This window comes from Rhinoderma darwinii, chromosome 1 (assembly GCF_050947455.1).
Source record: "Rhinoderma darwinii isolate aRhiDar2 chromosome 1, aRhiDar2.hap1, whole genome shotgun sequence".
NCBI lineage: Eukaryota > Metazoa > Chordata > Amphibia > Anura > Rhinodermatidae > Rhinoderma > Rhinoderma darwinii.
The window spans coordinates 521,618,187-521,624,869 of record NC_134687.1 but is presented as its reverse complement, the minus strand read 5'-3'; positions in this window follow the sequence as shown (position 1 = coordinate 521,624,869).

Genomic DNA, 6,683 nt, shown 5'->3' with positions numbered 1-6,683 from the left:
CCTTGCCAGAGACGTTATCAATGTCAGCCTATATAAAGGAGAACTTGGAGAGGGGTTTTATTCGAAAATCTTCCTCCCCGGCCGGGGCAGGATTCTTCTTTGTTAAAAAGAAAGATGGATCTCTCCGACCCTGCATTGACTACCGTGGTCTCAATCTGATCACGGTCAAGAACAAATACCCATTGCCACTCATTTCCGAGCTGTTTGATCGCATACGAGGAGCCAAATTTTTTCCAAGCTAGATCTGCGGGGGGCCTATAATCTAATCCGGATTCGCCGGGGTGACGAATGGAAGATGGCATTTAACACCCGCGATGGGCACTACGAATACCGAGTGATGCCCTTCGGACTGTGTTACGCTCCCGCAGTATTTCAGGAGTTCGTTAATGACATCTTCCGAGATCTCCTCTATACGTGTGTTGTAGTTTATCTCGATGATATTCTAATCTTCTCCCCAGATCTGATGACCCATCGGAGGCACGTTCGTCAAGTTCTTCTGCGACTAAGAGAGAATCGCTTGTATGCCAAGTTAGAGAAATGCACATTTGAAAAGAGGTCTCTGCCCTTCCTGGGCTATGTCATCTCGGATCAAGGCCTTAAGATGGACCCTGAGAAGTTAAAGTCTGTCCTGGAATGGCCACGTCCTCAAGGCCTAAGGGCCATACAGCGGTTCCTGGGTTTCGCCAATTTCTACCGGCAGTTTATTCCGAACTTTTCTTCTCTGACGGCCCCCATCTCTACCCTTACCAAGAAGGGTGTGAACGCCAAGGTGTGGACTCCGGAGGCAGAGTCCGCATTCTTTAGCCTCAAGAAAGCCTACACTTTAGCTTCGATCCTCCATCACCCTGACATATCTCGGCAGTTCTCACTGGAAGTGGACGCTTCCTCTGTTGGTGCAGGCGCACTTCTGTTCCAGAGGAGCTCCAAAGGAAAGGCAGTAGTATGTGGCTACTACTCAAGACTGTTTTCCTCTGCTGAGCGCAATTATTCCATTGGAGATAAGGAACTACTGGCTATCAAATTGGCCCTGGAGGAGTGGAGACATCTTCTGGAGGGCGCTGCTCACCCCATCCTGATCTTCACCGACCACAAGAATCTCACTTACCTTCAGTCCGCTCAAAGACTGAATCCTCGTCAAGCCAGGTGGTCACTGTTCTTCACCCGTTTCCAATTTCTGCTCCACTACCGTCCCGCGGACAAGAACGTGAGGGCCGATGCCCTGTCCAGATCATTCAAAATGGAAGACACGGTGGAGTCCCTTCAGACGATCATAGACCCATCCTGCGTTGTCACCGCCAATCCTCTGCAGCTGAGAAATATCCCTCCAGGGAGAACTTTTGTTCGGTTGGCTGACAGAAAAAGAATTCTCTGCTGGGGACACAGTTCTAAACTGGCTGGGCACGCTGGTGTCCGTAAAACCCAAGACCTGGTCGTTCGTCACTTCTGGTGGCCCACGCTACCTAAGGATGTTCTGGACTTTGTCTCTGCTTGCACGGTGTGTGCCTCTAACAAGGTGGCTCACAGCAAGCCTGCCGGCCTGCTTCTACCCCTGCCTGTACCCAGTGCCCCCTGGCAGCACATCGCTATGGACTTCGTCACGGACCTTCCTCTCTCAGCAGGATGCAACACCATCTGGGTGGTGGTGGACCGGTTCTCTAAGATGGCACATTTTATCCCGCTAACCGGTCTACCCTCTGCTCCTCGATTGGCAAGCTTCTTCATTCAGCACATCTTCCGCTTGCATGGCTTGCCTCTTCACATTGTGTCCGACCGGGGGGTTCAGTTTAACTCCAAGTTCTGGAGAGCCCTCTGTAAACTCCTGGATGTGAGTTTGGACTTTTCCTCTGCCTATCACCCCCAGTCCAATGGGCAAGTTGAGAGGATCAACCAGATCATGGAAAATTACCTCCGCCACTTCATCTCTTCACAGCATGATAACTGGGTACGCTTCTACCATGGGCGGAGTTTTCATATAATAACCACACAAGTGAGTCCACCACCTCCACTCCGTTTCACATCGTGTACAGTCAACATCCCAGAGTTCCTCTTCCAGTGTCGACTTCATCTCAGGTACCCGTTGCTGACTCTGCATATGGGGACTTCCTGCAAATCTGGCAACAGACCCGGTCCTCTATTTTGCAGGCGGTAGATCGCATGAAGCGTAAGGCAGATACCAAAAGAAGAGAGCCGCCTCAGTATCTTCCTGGGGCTAAAGTCTGGCTGTCCTCTTGAAACATTCGCTTGAGGGTGCCTTCATACAAGTTTGCTCCCAGGTTCCTTGGTCCCTTCGAGATCCTGCAACAAATTAACCCTGTTTCCTATAAGCTGCGTGTAATGGCAGGAAGGAGATGTAGGGAAAGTGAGCCCTAATCTACCCACCGCCCTGTCCCTGCCTACTTGCAACGACCCGCCCTAGGCGACGGGGTACAACTGGGCGGCGGTCCCTACGCTGTCTAAGTGCACGGGAGAACAAACAGGGAACACGCAAGGGAAGGGGCAGTAGCCCACGGAACGCCGCGAGGAAACGAGCGGTGAATGAGTTGTCAGGACCAGGATGAAGTGGAGTATACCCAAGTGAGCACGGAGGAGGAAGCAAGCCGGAGGCAAAACAAAGTGGGTTAAGCAGAACAGCAGCACGGCAGAAGCAGGCTGGAGCAAGCAGCAGTGGGGCCAGGAATCCAAAAGAATTACAAGCACTGAGGAGGAGAACACAGCAGGTAATAAAGGACAGGGGGTGGAGCTAACTCCGACTGACCAGGCCGCGATAGGCTCTCCCACTCCTGAGCCTGCCACCCTGGTTGGTGGGAGATGGTGTCAGTCGAACAGGTCTGGCCTCAGGTGTGGATTGATTAATCCCAGGAGTATACCTAGACGTAGTACCTGGCAGATCCCTAACAGTACTCCCCCTTTTATGAGGGGCCACCGGACCCTTACTAAGAGGACCCGGTTTAGTAGGGAAGAGAAGGTGGAACCTCCTGATCAATACCCCAGCGTGAACATCACAGGCAGGTACCCAAGTCCTCTCCTCCGGCCCGTACCCTCTCCAATGGACCAGGTACTGGAGGGAGCCCTGGACCATCCTACTGTCCATAATCTTGGCCACCTCGAATTCCACCCCCTCAGGGGTGAGAACGGGAACAGGAGGTTTCCTCGAGGGGGACCAGGACGGGGAGCAGCGTTTAAGGAGGGAGGCATGGAAGACGTCATGTATGCGAAAGGATGGGGGCAGCTCCAGACGGAAGGATACAGGGTTGAGGACTTCAATGATCTTATAAGGCCCAATAAATCGGGGAGCAAACTTCCTGGACGGGACCTTAAGGCGCAAGTTCCTGGACGACAACCAGACCAAATCCCCGACGACAAACCGGGGGTTAGCAGAACGTCTACTATCCGCCTGAATCTTTTGTGCGCTCTGGGACGCCTCTAGGTTCTTCTGAACCTGGGCCCAGACAGTGCACAGTTCCCGATGAACATCCTCTACCTCAGGATTATTGGAACAACCAGGGGAAATGGAGGAGAACCTTGGGTTAAACCCAAAATTACAGAAAAACGGGGAGACCCCTGACGAGTTACTGACCCGGTTATTCAGGGAAAATTCAGCAAGGGGAAGGAATGAGACCCAATCGAATTGACAGTCAGAGATGAAACACCTTAAATATTGTTCCAGGGACTGGTTAGTCCTCTCCGTTTGGCCATTAGTTTCGGGATGGAAGGCGGAGGAGAAGGACAGATCAATCTCCAACTTTTTACAAAAGGCTCTGCAAAATAAGGAAACAAATTGTACCCCTCTGTCAGAAACGATATTGACTTGGGCCCCATGGAGACGCAGGATGTGTTTCACAAACAAAGAAGCTAACGTCTTGGCGTTAGGTAGCTTCTTAAGGGGCACAAAGTGGCACATCTTGCTGAAGCGGTCTACTACCACCCACACCACCGACTTGCCCTGAGATGGAGGCAAATGGGTGATAAAATCCATGGAGATATGGGTCCAAGGTCTCTGGGGAATTGGCAAGGAACGTAGTAGGCCCGCAGGTCGGGACCTAGGGGTTTTGGACCTAGCGCAAACCTCACATGCGGCGACGTAGGCCCTAACGTCTTTAGGCAACCCAGGCCACCAATAGTTTCTGGTAATGAAGTGTTTGGTGCCCAAGATGCCAGGATGACCAGATAGAGCGGAGTCATGGTTTTCCCTGAGTACCCTTAGCCGGTATTGCAGGGGAACAAACAGTTTGTCCCCAGGGACGTTCCCGGGAGCTGCACCCTAATCAGCCGCGATATCAGAAGCTAAATCAGAATCCGTGGCAGAAACGATTATACCAGGGGGTAAAATACAAGCAGGATCCTTCTCGGAAGGAGGATTGGCCATGAAACTACGTGACAGGGCATCAGCCTTAATATTCTTGGACCCGGCCCTATAGGTAACCAAGAAATTAAATCTGGTAAAGAATAGTCCCCACCGAGCTTGTCTAGGATTAAGCCTCCGGGCCGATTCTAGGAAAACCAGATTCTTGTGATCCGTAAGGACCGTTACCTGGTGTCTGGCCCCCTCCAGGAAGTGCCGCCACTCTTCAAAAGCCCATTTAATGGCTAGAAGTTCGCGGTTGCCAATATCATAGTTACTCTCCGTGGGCGAAAACTTCCTAGAGAAGTAAGCACAGGGGCGGATATGGGTGAGGGAGCTGGTACCCTGGGACAAGACAGCCCCCACTCCCACCTCGGATGCGTCAACCTCCACAATAAATGGCTCCTCTTGGTTGGGCTGAATCAGCACGGGGGCCGAGATAAAGCACTTCTTGAGGGTCTCAAAGGCCTGGACGGCCTCAGGGGGCCAATGGAGGACATCAGCACCCTTGCGAGTAAGGTCCGTAAGAGGCTTATCGACGACCGAGAAGTTGGCAATAAATCTCCTGTAATAGTTGGCGAACCCTAAAAAACACTGTAACGCCTTAAGGGAGGCAGGTTGGACCCATTCCGCCACAGCCTGAACCTTGGCAGGGTCCATGCGGAATTCATGAGGAGTGAGGATTTGCCCTAAAAATGGTATCTCCTGTACCCCAAAGACACATTTTTCAGTCTTAGCAAACAGATTATTCTCCCGAAGGACCTGGAGCACCTTCCTGACATGCTCCACGTGGGAGAACCAGTCCTTGGAAAACACCAGTATGTCATCAAGGTACACAACAAGAAAATTATCCAGGTAATCAATCTCTCAGGATTTCATTAATAAAATTCTGGAAGACAGCAGGGGTATTACACAACCCAAAGGGCATGACCAGGTATTCGAAATGACCCTCGGGTGTGTTGAACGCAGTTTTCCACTCATCCCCCTCTTTGATGCGGATAAGGTTATATGCCCCCCGTAGATCGAACTTAGAAAACCATTGGGCTCCCTGAACCTGATTAAAAAGATCCGGAATCAAAGGAAGTGGGTACTGGTTCCTTACGGTGACCTTATTCAGGTTACGATAATCAATGCACGGCCTAAGACCACCATCCTTCTTCCCCACGAAGAAGAAGCCAGCACCTACAGGAGAAGTCGAGGGGCGAATGAAACCCTTGGTCAGGCATTCTTGGATATACACCCTCATAGCTTCACGTTCAGGACATGAAAGATTAAATATCCTACCCTTAGGAAGCTTGGCACCAGGCACCAAATCGATGGCGCAATCGTAATCTCTATGGGGGGGCAACACCTCGGAGGCCTCCTTAGAAAACACATCGGCGAAGTCCTGAACAAACTCAGGAAGCGTGTTTACCTCCTCCCGGGGAGAAATAGAGTTAACAGAAAGACATGACATAAGACATTCACTACCCCATTTGGTGAGATCCCCAGTATTCCAATCAAACGTGGGATTATGCAACTGCAACCAGGGAAGACCTAATACCAGATCAGACGATAATCCCTGCATCACCAGTACAGAGCACTGCTCCAAATGCATGGAGCCAACCAGGAGTTCAAAAACAGGAGTATGCTGAGTAAAATAACCATTAGCAAGGGGAGTTGAGTCGATACCCACTACAGGGATAGGATAAGGTAAATCAATAAAAGGCATTTTTAGAGACATAGCAAATTCCACAGACATGATATTAGCAGATGAGCCAGAATCCACGAAGGCACTGCCAGTGGCAGACCGGCCAGCAAACGAGACCTGAAAGGGAAGCAAAATTTTATTGCGTTTTACATTAACGGGAAATACCTGTGCGCCCAAGTGACCTCCCCGATGATCACTTAGGCGCGGAAGTTTTCCGGCTTTTTATTCTTGCGCCTGGGACAGGTGTTCAGAAGATGCTTGTCGTCCCCACAGTAGAAGCAGAGACCATTCATTCTGCGAAACTCCCTACGTTGTCGAGGGGACATGGAGGCCCCGAGTTGCATAGGTACCTCCGAGTCCTCCGTGGAGGGGCGAGGAGACGGGACCTCGGGGGGAATCGCAGAAAAGTCAGAGGGGAGCACATTGAAGCGTTCAAGCTGACGTTCCCTGAGACGTCGGTCAAGTCGTACTGCTAGGGCCATAACCTGGTCAAGGGAGTCAGAAGAGGGGTAACTAACCAGCAGATCCTTCAGGGCGTCAGATAATCCTAACCTAAACTGGCACCTTAGGGCCGGATCGTTCCACCGGGAAGCTACGCACCACTTTCTAAAATCAGAACAGTACTCCTCAACCGGTCTCCTACCCTGACGT